This window comes from Pipistrellus kuhlii, unplaced genomic scaffold (genome assembly GCF_014108245.1).
Source record: "Pipistrellus kuhlii isolate mPipKuh1 unplaced genomic scaffold, mPipKuh1.p scaffold_m20_p_20, whole genome shotgun sequence".
NCBI classification, from domain to species: domain Eukaryota; kingdom Metazoa; phylum Chordata; class Mammalia; order Chiroptera; family Vespertilionidae; genus Pipistrellus; species Pipistrellus kuhlii.
This window is the reverse complement of record NW_023425516.1, coordinates 7,857,909-7,871,253: the sequence shown is the minus strand read 5'-3', so window position 1 is coordinate 7,871,253 and position 13,345 is coordinate 7,857,909. Positions and strand designations below refer to the sequence as shown.

Here is a 13,345-nt window from a genome sequence, read left to right as displayed (position 1 = left end):
CCTCACCCTTCCTCTCTGAAATCAATAAAAAGATATTAAACACCCAGTTGAGGTCATCCTGTGTGTATAATTTTAAGTCCTATTTCTCCAACTAACATTATAATGTTAGCTTTTTTTTTTTTTTTTAACTCCCTAATATAGGTAAGATTTTCTATCCAGCTTCTTCCATCCTAGGCAGGTAGAGAAGCTGGGGGAGGAAATATGTTTACAGCTGCCCATTGTCTTTCAAGGCAATGAATGTCCTTTCATTGTTGAAACCAGGTTTCCTTGGATCCAGCCTGTGAACAATCAAATGAGAGGCAGAGCTGAGGGAGGGCAGGTGGGAGTGGTCCCTAGATTGAGGCTGGTCTGGGGCAGTGGTCAGCAAACTGCAGCTCTCGAGCCATATGTGGCTCTTTGGCCCCTTGAGTGTGGCTCTTCCACAAAATAACATGTGCAGGTGCACACATACAGTGTTATTGAAACTTCATGCGCAGAAGTCGGTTTTCGGCTCTCAAAAGAAATTTCTATCATTGTACTGTTGATATTTGGCTGTGTTGACTAATAAATTTGCCAACCACTGGTCTGGGGACAAGGGCCCAACAGTGCCCACTTCCTGCAATACGCGTCCTTTATTGTCTTGGAGAAGATAATGTGATGAAATGGAGACTGTTGGGTACAGATGCTTTGATTTGGTTTATTTTCCTATGAAAAATATATCAAGATATAGGAGGACTGGGCTGAAGAGGCATCTTTTAAAATGTCTGCATATTTGCGCAATTGAATTTTAAAACTGCATGTGAAAATAGTTTAAAACTATAAAGTGACACCCGAATAACACTAAAATCATCATTGCCATTCAATTTAACTTTGTTGTTTGAGGACCTCATGTTTAGTCTGTATTTTAAATACTTGTGAGTGTTGATTAGGTCACACCTGTTTCTTTATCTGTAAAATTAGTAGTATTATTAATGCCTACTTTTTTACATTTTGAGGACCCAATACAATAATGTAGATAAAAGTGCTTTGTAAATGATATAGTAGTAATCAGATGTCAATAATAATAATAATAATACGTGATTATTAACTTAGCTGTCCTTTCTACCTTTCCATTATCTGAAACTATTCAAGCAAGCCTTCTGTATCTTCAATCAATTTCTACTGATGAGTATTGGAGATACCCACACAATGAAAGAATAGGTCTGGTTATGTGGTTTACGCTGACTCTTTATACATTGCTTGATGGATACAGTGGAGGGACTAAATGCCATCTCTGGACACTTCATGGCTTTATCATTTAGAATATGTATTATTGTGTGTGTGTGTGTGTGTGTGTGTGTGTGTATATATATATATATATATAATGTATATTACATGTTTAAGTGTATTGATTAAGTGATTTAATGCTTGCCATATCATCATGGCTTATTAATGATTATTGTTAGTTGGAGGTCACCTTTAGCTCCACAATAAAAGGCCAATTATCACATGCTTTGGCTGACCAAGGAGGACAGGTTCTGATTGGCTAGTGGAGAAACTTGGGAGTTGCTAAAGCATGTTTCTGTAGAAAAGCCTAATGGAGTGAATGATAGTAAGGTTGCTAAAACACTTCTAAATATTATTATCTTTATTAATAATCATGCACCTGAGAAATTGCTGAGCCTGTGGATTAGATTATGGGACTCAGATTCTTAAACTCAAAACAGCAGGCCAAGCATCTGCTACCAAGTCATTTGAGGGAAAACTAAGGCAAGGAGCAGGTTTTTGGTTCAGGTTCTGTCTCATATGCACAGTGTTGGGGAGGAGCAGGCATCTTGCCCCTCCCCCGCACCACCCCCACCTCCATCCTAGACTTGCATGAAGCTAGCATTGAACTTGGGATTCACCTCACAGTGCACTCCTGGGCTATTATCCCACTCAGCCTTCTGCAGACTGGGGTGTGTGTGTGGGGGGTGGGGGTGGGGGGAACATGGGCTGCCCTGCTACCACAGGAGGGCTCCCAGGCAGGAGGTTTATTAATAGTTATGTCTGGGGAAGGGAAGTTCCATTTGAGGTCAGGCTTCTTACAGACAAGATGCGGAGCCCTGGGAATTGAAGCCATGTTTCTGAGCATCGCCAGGCAAATAAAGCGGGATGGAGGGGTGGAGCTGAGCAGGCACCGAGGTCAAATCTGGGAAAGGAGAAGAGAGAGAGCGAGGCAAATAGAAATCGCACTGTGCCTGTGTGTCGCTGTAATCTAACATGACTTTCCCCTCTGTCGGCGAAGGGGGGCACATGATGTTAACATTCATTATCATGTCATATTCGATTGACTGCCAGAATTTATTATACTTTCTGCTGTTACACACAGAATACTGACAAAACCCATTCCCTTGCCCAAGAAAGGTCTCTGCTTTCTAATCTTCACAGAATAACAGGGAGGTGGAAGGCCATCAATACCAGAGTAATGAGTGTCGGAGTGAGGCCGGGCCCGCAGCGCCTTCATTCCAGAAGCAGAGGGAAAGGAGGGAAGGAGAGGCGACAGAGGATATGTGTCTGCCTCAGGATAATAAAGCACGCAGGCGGGGCTGGGTGTTTAACCAGAGGCAGAGCTGCCGCTGATGGGGTCATGGGCTGTGGGTGTGTCGGTGCGGAGGGTCAGCCCTGTGGCTCAAACAATGTTCCAGGGAGAGCTGAGGACAGCGATGCGGGGAGGAGAAGCCATTCCCACCGTGACTGTAATCCAGTTTACCGGTGTACATGCATTTGGCTTAAGTTCATTAATTAGCTCAAAAATTATTTATTGAGCATCCCTCCTGGGCCAGGCATTGTGCCAAGCTCCCCGGGAAACAGAAATAGACAGACACAATTCTTCAAATGTAACGGTCTCATGGGGCCCGGGGACAGACAATCTAACAGCTATTGGACAACGTGCTAAATGGGGTAATGGAGTTTCCTGGAGTCACTCAAATACTTATTAAAACGATTTGTTTAAGACACTGAGCTAGACGCTGGAAATATGGGAATACATAAACAGTCACTCTGTCCTCTGAGACCGCGCGCAGGGAGTGCTGGGAGCACAAGCAGGGAGGCCTCTAGCACAGATGCCACCTGAAGGGGAATGACACAGGAGCAGTGTTGGCATGGACTCTTGGCTGGTAACTGGCAACCAGGTAGATGTGGGACGGCCAGGGTTCAGGAAGTGGGACCCCAGTGCCAAAGGCTCAGAGCAAGGAAGAGAATGTCTGGCTGAGAAGCTTCAGCAAGTACGGGGCATGCTGGAGTCAGGGTGAGCGAGCTGAGGTGGCTGGCGAGTCCCCAGGCCCACCCGGCAGAGGGCCATCAGTGGAAGGTATGTGGCCCTGGGGAAGTCACTTTTTCAGGCAGCTTTGCTTTCTGGCCTGCCCACTGGCCCCTATTTAGGGTTCCTTTGCCTATTTCCACTCTGCTCCCTCTCCACCTCATCTTACAGTACATTTTTTAAAAATATATATTTTATTGATTTTTTTACAGAGAGGAAGGAAGAGGGATAGATAGCTAGAAACATCGATCAGCTGTCTCCTGCACACCTCCCACTGGGGATGTGCCTGCAACCAAGGTACATGCCCTTGACCAGAATCGAACCTGGGACCTTCCAGTCCGTAGGCCGACGCTCTTCCACTGATCCAAACCGGTTTTGGCTACAGTACATTTCTTTAAAAAAAATTTTTTTTTAAATTGATTTCAGAGAGAAAGGGAGAGGAAGAAAGAGAGAAATATCAATGATGAGAGAGAATCATTGATTGGCTGCCTCCTTCACACCTCCCACTGGGGATTGAGCCTGCAACCTGGACCTGTGCCCTTGACTGGAATCGAACCCTTCAGTCTGCAGGCTGATGCTCTCTATCCACTGAGCCAAACCAGCCAGGTCCTTACAGTACATTTCAATGAGCATTTTCATCTGAGATAAATAGTAGGTGGCAAGAACTGATGAGCCTAAGGGGGCTTCTATTTGAATGGAGGCACTAACTCTTGGTCAGGCTCCAGAGCTTGGGCCCCAGAGAACTGAGTGGGAGGAAGGGGGCAGCCGTAGTTTTCCCAGCACCTCTCAAATGAAGCTGCCTGCTCATAACCCTCATCTGAGTATGGGAGGGGAGAACAGAGAAAGTGAATTCTGGGTGCCCAAAGTTCAGGTAAATTTGTGATTAAAGAAATCAGGCTGCTAACGGCCCAAGCTGTGTGTGGGCCTGAATCCTCAAGGACAGTACACAGGCGTAGATTCTTGCTTTATTGTTTGGAGACAGAAAATTCCTGAGAGGTTTTGTTTCATACATTTATCTTAGTCCTGGGGAATATCACGAGGAATCTAAATATCATTGGTGGGGGCCAGAGATTCAGTGTTGTACATGCCAAAGGGATAGCTCTCAGATGGGCAGCTGGGGTTATTTATATTAGGGTGATTCAGATTTGCCAGAGCCCTAAGGGTGGGTCAACCGAGGTAAAGTAATTTTACCAGTTTCCTGTAAACCTACGGATACATTTGCATCTTTGTTTGTATAAATTAGAATGGTCATTTACATATACATTTGCATACTGTATAAACTCTGTGTACATAAGATGAAATTAATTCGTTGCTCTGATATGTAAGTTGTCGCTGACAAGTACAGCGATGAGGTATTGTGGAAGTGGCTCAGGCTTTGAAGCCCTTTTCTGCATCCACCACTTATTAACTATATGACTTCTCTTGGAGTCTCTGTGCTTTTTAAAAAATTTTTGTTTTTTAAAAAATATTTTTTATTGATATTTTACAGAGAGGAAGGGAGAGGAATAGAGAGTTAGAAACATTGATGAGAGAGAGACATCGATCAGCCGCCTCCTGCACACTCCTCCCTTGGGGATGTGCCTGCAACCAAGGTACATGCCCTTGACCAGAATCGAACCCGGGCCCCTTCAGTCTGCAGGCCGATACTCTATCCACTGAGCCAAACTGGTTTCGGCTGGTTTTTTATTTATTTTTATTTTATTATTATTGATTTTTTTACAGAGAGGAAGGGAGAGGGAGAGAGAGTTAGAAACATCCATGAGAAAGAAACATTGATCAGCTGCCTCCTGCATACCCCCTACTGGGGATGTGCCCACAACCAAAGTACATGCCCTTGACTGGAATTGAACCTGGGACCCTTCAGTCCCCAGGCTGATGCTCTATCCACTGAGCCAAAAATAGTTAGGGCTGGAGTCTCTGTGTTTTGTTTTGGTTTTCCACAAATAAAAATAGATAAAATGATATTCACCTTACCTTTCTATAGTTTAATGCTCAGAGACTTGAATAATAGAGACAGGTGCCTAGCACAATGCCTGACACAAGGAAAGTGTGCAATATAAATTTGTTCTTTTGACCTCTCAGGATTGTGGCTCAAAGTGAGAAGAGCATGAAGAATAGTCTTCAATGGCAACCCCTGTCTTCCCTCGTCTAGTTCTCCAAGGAAGGGGTGGAGTGAGGTTTGTGAGATAAAAATCAGCCTGCCTGACTGCATGGCTTGACTCCCCCACCATTTTAGGAAACATCCCCACCCTCAGGGTCTCATTCCTCTGCTTCACCAGTGTAGATTCCATGTGCAAGATGAATCTGCATATGCCTGGAACTCTCTGTTTCTTGGCTCCTCTGTTATTTCTTCATGCTCACCTGGGGGAGTCAGCCCTAGCTCACTTCATGTGTGGATCATGACTGAAGCGACTGAAGAAGCTAGAGGAGAAGACTCATGACCCTGGGGTGATAGGTGGAATTTCTCAGAAGCAGATGCCCAATGGAGTTTGAAGTGGGCAGGGGAAAGGGTAACCCATCTGAAAGATAAAGCTGAAGAGCGACAGGGTAGTCAAGGAAAACTTTCAGAATGAGATGAATTTGATACCCGTGAGAGAGGAGGGAGTGCCTTGGATTCTGCTGCAATTCTGAGAGTCTTGGCCAGCCCAGTGAGGAGCACGGTCCAGAGCAGTCCCATGAGGAGATTTTTTTCTGTGCTCAGTTATGGACTAGGATCTGCCAAGAAGAGCATGGCTTTGACTCAAATGCCTGTCAGATCCCACTGCATAGGGCGGCTGTTAGCTAACTGCCCTCCTCCAGCTGATTCAAGTTCTTGAGTTACATATCTCCCATGGTTACTGCACAGACTACTGGGGTTCCTTTAAATTGAGACCAAAAATATCAAATGGATCTTTTGCCCTGCTGGCCAATCCTACAATTCCCTTAGTCAATCAGTTTTCCCCCATCTAAGCCGACTACTTCACATCTTCATTTCTTGCCTAAAGTAGCGAAACTCCCTCTTCTACCCTCAGATAATGTCATACTTTACTTCACTGAGACAATAGCAGCACTCAGAAATAATCCAGCACCCGAACCCTATGGAAATCCCTGCATCTGCACCCACATATTCTGCTTTTGTTCCCATGAGAGTTGATGAGCTTTGTGCTTGCTCCCTTCTAAAGCAGACCCCTCCCACTTGTGTACTAGATTTCCCTTCTCTTTCCTGCTCAAGACCCTCACTCCTCACACCTTACCATCCAACAGGGATGTCTAGTGAACATCTTACTTCTGCATTCCTCTCACTAACACTCCTTGAGATGGTTGTCTATACTCCATTTCTTTATTTCCAGATTTTTATTGACCTCAGTCTACTAAAGATTTTATTGTCTCTACCCCACGAGTGAAATTGTTTTGTCAAGGTCACCTCACGTTATGTCTTACTTCTCATCCACATTTTGCCGTGTTATTTTGCTCCTCCTTCTTGGAGAACTTTCTTCAATTGGTTTCACAGACTCTGTGCTCTTGGTTTCCTCCTCTTTGGTCATGCCTGAGTTTCCACTCCTAGTATCTCCTAATCACCACAATCTCTTAAATCGGAATGCTGCATGGCTCAGTTTTCATACCTCTGTCCTACCTGAATTTACTTCCTACTTCCATGGCTTTAAATAAAAACTACTTACTGATGGCTAAAGACTGTTTGGCTCAGTGGCTAGAGCATCGACCTGAGGACTGAAAGGTCCCAGGTTCGATTCCGGTCAAGGGCATGTACCTTGGTTGTGGGCACAACCCCAGTGGGGGGTGTGCAAGAGGCAGCTGATCGATGATTCTCTCTTATCGATGTTTCTACAATAACTCTCTATCCCTCTCTCTTCCTCTCTGTAAAAAAATCAATAAAATATATTTTAAACAAACAAACAAACAAAAAACTACTTACTGTTGTCTTCCCTCTCTAGCCCTGTCCTACTACTTAGAAATTCCTCCTCTTACCTGGCCAGGCCTGGCACTCCCTGTAACCCGCACAATTGCTCTTCATAGACATAGGCATCACCTGGCCTATGAAACTTAGTTAACCTATGGTTTGATTATTCTTCATCTTTACACTGAAATACAGTTTTTGTTTTTGTTGTTTTTTGTTTCTTTGATCACCACTGAACTCCAACTCCTAGAATAGTGAAGAACTCTTAGAAAGGCCTCAGAAAATGTTAAATGTTGAGGAAATCAAGTAACTCCTTTGTCTTCAAGGAGCTTAGCAGTCATGTAGAGACAAGGTAGCAGTATACAGTAGTTTCTTTTATCCTTTCAGGCACCTTGTTAAAAATGGCTTGATTTGACTTGTATTTATTTGCTATAGTTACACGTGGGAATCTGGGGAAAAGAAAGTCCCAAATGTAGTGATAGGAAAGAGTCTCCAGAGGGCTTGCTTCCAATCGCTAAAGCTGGCAGACCCCAATGCTTTCTGTTTGGCTTCAGTATATCAGTGTAGTCAAAGCATATGGAGAGGGGGAGAGTTCTGGGTTTGCAAATGCTCTCGTCTTGCAGTGGTGGTGTGTGGGTTGAGGTAGAGTGTTCAGTCATAGTGAACACTTCTTCTTGAGAATTCTATGATAAAAATGAGTTTGAAATATCATGGCTCTACCGGCAGATTGTTTTATTCTTTATTAAATTTCCAGCACAGAGCCTAATGCCTGTCACACGGTAGGCACTCAATATATATCAGCAAAACAATCAATTCTATTGTGTATTACACATGCAGCTTCTGTTGAAGACAAATAGTACATTAGCCTCTGTTGAGGCCAATGCTACAGATGAGAATCCTGGCCAAGTCTGGGTAGGGCTGTCGGCAATGTGTAAAGGTGTGTTCTGGAGAAATCTTATTGCCCCTTCTGCCTATAACCTTCTAAGATGGTTAAGACCACTGTGGTTGAAAATAGCAGAGTTACTATTAAAGCCAGTGGTCACCCTGATGTAAGTACCTTGGGTATCTTATGAGATTCATGGAGTCTGAATAGCAAAGCAGATCTGGAAAGGCAAAGAGGCAGCTGTGTCTCTGGAGGAAGCATAGCTGGTACTTGAAATGCTGGCAGGAGCCTCTTCATCTTGCATATCAGTTTTTCCCTGCTGTGGGTTGGCATCTTTGTCTCATGTTGGATATCAATTTCTACATATGGCAAAAAACATGGCCACCTGTAACATCCAAGATTTATGGCTTTAGTGAAATGAAGGAGGCCCATATGAATCACTTATAAACTCCAGTAATCAAGGAGAAGGGAACTGTTGGTCCAACTGGTTATATGGGTAGCACCCTGAGCAAATCAACTGCGGTTAGAAGGTAGACTTGGACATGAATGCAATAGCTCACATGGAAATGGAAAATTTGGGGGATGGGGATGTGGTTCTCAAAGAAGAGCAGTCACATACCTGTTAGCCTCATCCCCCTCTTTGGTGAAGCTAATCCACATATAATCCCTCTGAAGGACAGAAGCTGTGTTTTTCTTCAGGTGGACACTCCTCCTATCTATTGCTGATTGGCCTTTGCCCACGGGCAACACATCCATATTCTTGATAACTTTTGCACTAGTTCAGAAGGAAATGTGTGTTTGATTAGTTTATTTTCTAGGTAACTTGAGGTTGGTAAACTTGGAGATTGAAGGAGATAGCGGTGGGGGCAGAAGCTGACAGGATGCATTGGGAGATGACACAAGGTAGATGTGAGCTCAGAAGATAGCAGAAGCCACGTGCTGCTCAGTTATAAGGGCCAAAGCCATATGTAAACAAATGAAGGTGCCCAGTGACAAAAGGCTGGAACTGATGCATAGGCAGAGCTGATTGCCATGACAGAGGTGGAGGTGGGGATGGGTGAGAAATGTGATCTTTGGAGAGGGACTAACAGCTGGTTCCCAGAGCTTGGTGGGTTCCTATTAACATGCCAGTCTCAGTTTTGGTCTTCCCATCATATTAGAGTGAACTCTTTTATTGAACTGAGTCTTCAGTTCTCAAACAGAAGACTTTTGAAGGAAACGTTTGTCCTTGTGGTTTTCCACCCCCACATCACTGGTGGTGTGCTCTGTCCTCCGGCTCAGGCCAGTTCTGGAAAACAGAATAGGAATTTGAGGGACTTGGTATTTATGGTGAAAGTTAAGAGGAAGAGGACGTCCCCCATTTTATAGATGAGGCAACTCTAAGAGTATGAGACAGTTATACAGTTAACATTTGGCTAGAGGATAGTCAAGCAGGAAGATTCTCCTCTAGAGCCTTCCAAAGGAGCCAGAGCCTTTGGACACTTTGATTTTGAACTTCTAAACTTCAGAACTGCAGAGGAATAAATGTCTATTGTTTTAAGTCACATAGTGTGTGCTAATTTGATACTGCAGCCACAGTATTAATACAGTGCACTTCCCTTTGCTTTTAAGAAAATATTTTATTTCTTTTGCCTCTACTTTCTCAGGCCAATTCACAATATTAATTTTATGATTTGGCCATGTTTTTAAAAGCTTGTATTAAATATTTACTATGTGTCAGGCATCATGTCAAGTGCTTTATAGGATTATCTCCTTTAAAATTCTCTATGAACTTATAAATGTACTAGAGGCCCAATACATGAAATTCATGCTTACACAGTCTTCCCATCTGGGATTTTTGGGACATTCCTCTTACATTCAAGACTGCTGGCTCCTAACCACTGGCCTGCCTGCCTGATTGCCCCTAACCACTCTGCCTGCCTTCCTGATGGCCCCTAACCACTCACCTGCCTGCCTGATTTCACTCCTAAAACTCAAGCTTCTTTTTTTAAAATTTTAATATTTATGTTTCTTCTTTATTTTTTTTATTTTAAAATTCAAGCTTCTTGAGACATTTAATATTATTCCATATTCCTTACAGAGAGATTAGCATGGCAACATAGCAAACACTTAATATTTATGGGCTTCTATACAAACACTTTCCAACCAGGAATATTTTATTTACTTATTTACTTACTTTTTTATTTTTGAATTAAGAAACATTTCCAATTTTTATTCATAAAATTAATCCAAGCAGCAACAATAGATATAAAGAGCCACATATCAATCACCAGAAAGGAAACAATATTCCAGAGACATTCTGAACAATTTTAAAGGAATACATACCAGGCTAAAAACCTACAGCTAAACTGTCGTTACACAACAGGTTACATTTATTCCTGCATTTTCTCAGTAAGTTCTTATATCTGCCTTTTTCTTTTCCAACTTATTGAGATTTGGCTTTGTGTTCAAGAATTTTTTTTCAGTCTTTGTCCAGTTTTAGCCTGGTGATAATCATCCTTGCCCTGGTGAATGCTCACGTGGACAAGTGTGCCATTAGCCATCTCACGCTGCTCTCCTCTCGAGGTAGATGACATGTTTCTTTCTGTACACCTGTACTACCTTGCCGACTTGCTGACCTTTGTCATGTCTTCGAACATGCTCATCTACCTTTCGGATGGGCATGGAGCAGACATTGTACTTCTGCTGCAGCTCCTTGGAGAGCAGGGGAGACATGATCTTGCGGTGCATGTGGGAGGGGGCATTGAAGTGGCCTTTGCAGTTTTTGCTGCGCCCTGAGGTCACCAACGGGTTGGACTTCATGGTGACCATCTGGTGCCAGAAGTGCTCCCCAACCAGGAATGTTTTAATAGGCGGTCTCCAAAAACTCGAACTGGAAAACCTAAAAGTAGTGTGCTCAGATTTCAGGCACCAGGTGCTGTTAACAGGATTTCTATCCCAATTAAACTCTACTCCGTAGCTCTCAAACAGTCTGGACAAACTGCCCTTCACTGTCTCCAAAGTTTTTTATTCGTCACTATCCCATTTTCTCTGCTTCAAACCAAGATCAGGATCCTTTAATTGTGATCTTCCTCGCAACAAGGGAACAGCAAACCTGTTGAAATAATTTCCTGCCAGAAGTCACTGACTATGAACATGCACAATAGCAGGCTCATGTTCTAGCCATAGGCACCCAGGTGTCCCTCACAACCCCACAATCTTCTGGTTGCACACTTCTGGTTCTTCTAGCTCCTCCTCAAGTGGTGTTTCCTTCAGTGGCATTGCAAGTCCAGGGCTTCTAGTTGGAGAGGATTTTTCTGTTTTGGTATTGACAGCTGTTTACTATTTGGAATCAGCGAAGTTTCGGGAGTGTTTGTAGAGAAGCCCATAAGTGTTCAGGATTTGCCGCTGCCATGATCATGGCGGTCCCAAGCGCCCTCATGAAGCAGCTGCCCGTTCAGTCCCCACTGGCCCCGTCCTGGTTCACGATGAGGAAGGTTCTGTGCTGAGCCTTTTCCAATCAGATCCTCCTCTTCCTTCCCCAGAATATGCCAAACCTACTCCGGGTTGACCACCCCAACCCCCAACCCGCAACCCCCAGATCCTTAAGACATTCCCCCCTATTTCTTTGACTTTCCCCCATCAAACTTGCATTCTAACCTATTGCCTAGGGGAGCCCCTAACTGCTCCCTGGGGCAGGCCAGCCTGGGCAAGGGGCGTGGTGTTCTGGTCTCTGGCTGTTCCAGTGGTTATGGCATTATGGTAGCTGGATTTTTATATTTTATATAGAGAGATAGCATTATTACCTTCTTTTATGTGCAGGAAACCATAGTTAGAAAGGCTAAACTATTTCCAGCAATCACAAAGCTGGGAAGTGCAATGATCAAGATTTGAACCCAGGCCATCTGAGTCAAGAGCCCACAGTTGTACCCTCCAGGAATGACTTTGGAATCTAAAGACCTGTTTTGGCTGCGGTAAGCCTGTAGAGACCTAGGCATTTCAGAAAACTCTGCTTCTTTGGCTAGTTACTTAATTGCCTGAACTAATCTGTATAGGATGTCACCTGCTACCTGTCCCTGGCATCCAGGTGCCTTCCTTGCTAAATAAAATAAAATAAAATAAAATAATAAAAAATAAAATAAAATAGCTGCCCTCCTCCATGCAAATTCTCTTAGCATTTCACTCCACTTTAAGCTCTCTTCTGTGTCCTATGCTTTTTTTCTAAAATTACACAAGAGGTAGATGCAGAGATGGTTCCAAAGTGACATACCCTTAACACCTCTTCTTCAATACACTGAAGATATAATAAAGTCTTCTAATCTCAATAGACAGATGGAGTTCTTATTCTTATTTTTTCATGTAATAGTAGAAATCATCCTTTAGATTTTCCAGTGAAAGACTCCTGGCACTTGTATGAAAGGGTTAGGGCTAAGCTTGCTTTTGCTCTCTCTTTAATTTACTGAACATTTAACATGGAATTTGAATATGGGAAACTTTTGTCCAACGTGCTTACATAGCAGTTTTCTTACCTCAAACATGGCCAGTTAGAATGAGTCCTTAACTGATTGTTTTCTTGGCATCAGCCATTATCTCTGGTTCTAAGTAAATAGAAAACTGAACAAAGCAATTAAACTTTACCACCCCTTCCCTGGGACTCTACCATGTTTGTTATTATCTGTGATATCTAAACCCTCTGGCTATCCTTATCACTTACAGTCCCCTTTCTACCAATACCCTTACACGGGATACAAAGGGTATTTGAAGACAACCTAACAATTTCCGAAAACATTGAAAAAGCAGGAAAGTAAACGGGGCATCCTGGTTAAATACCACACCCCTCACATCACACAGGCACATGCATACACACATGTGTGTGCACACACATGTACACACACTGGCCGTATATATAACTCCCAAATATTACACACAAACACACATACACTTACACCAGAAATTAAAAAGTGTATATCTAGTCAGGATTATTTATGTAAATGCTTTAAAGAATGGGCCTAAAGATTGTTTTTTCCCAGCAGCCTTTTGAGCAGTCTCTATCTTTTTCATCTGTTCTCATCTAAGCAGTGCTTTAATGTCTTTTAACTGTATAGTTTTACATGTCACCACTGATGTTAGTCATCAGATAAGCACAGCGGAGTGCTGGCATCCATCTTCTTTATAGGGCATATATATACAAAGTTGCTTCCACATTTGTACATGTGCTCCATATTTTTGGGACCTGAAACTGACAGGAGAAATAATAAACCAACTTTGTAAAGTAACAGATTCCCAATAGTTTAAGGCATTGAGGAAATCTTGACAACCCTCTTTATTA

General features: G+C 43.1%; 1 pseudogene; it reads right to left on the bottom strand.

Annotated features, from left to right (window-relative positions):
- Positions 1 to 10,220: 10,220 nt before the first annotated feature.
- Positions 10,221 to 10,904, bottom strand: LOC118725408 (annotated as a pseudogene).
- Between the last annotated feature and the right edge of the window lie 2,441 nt (positions 10,905 to 13,345).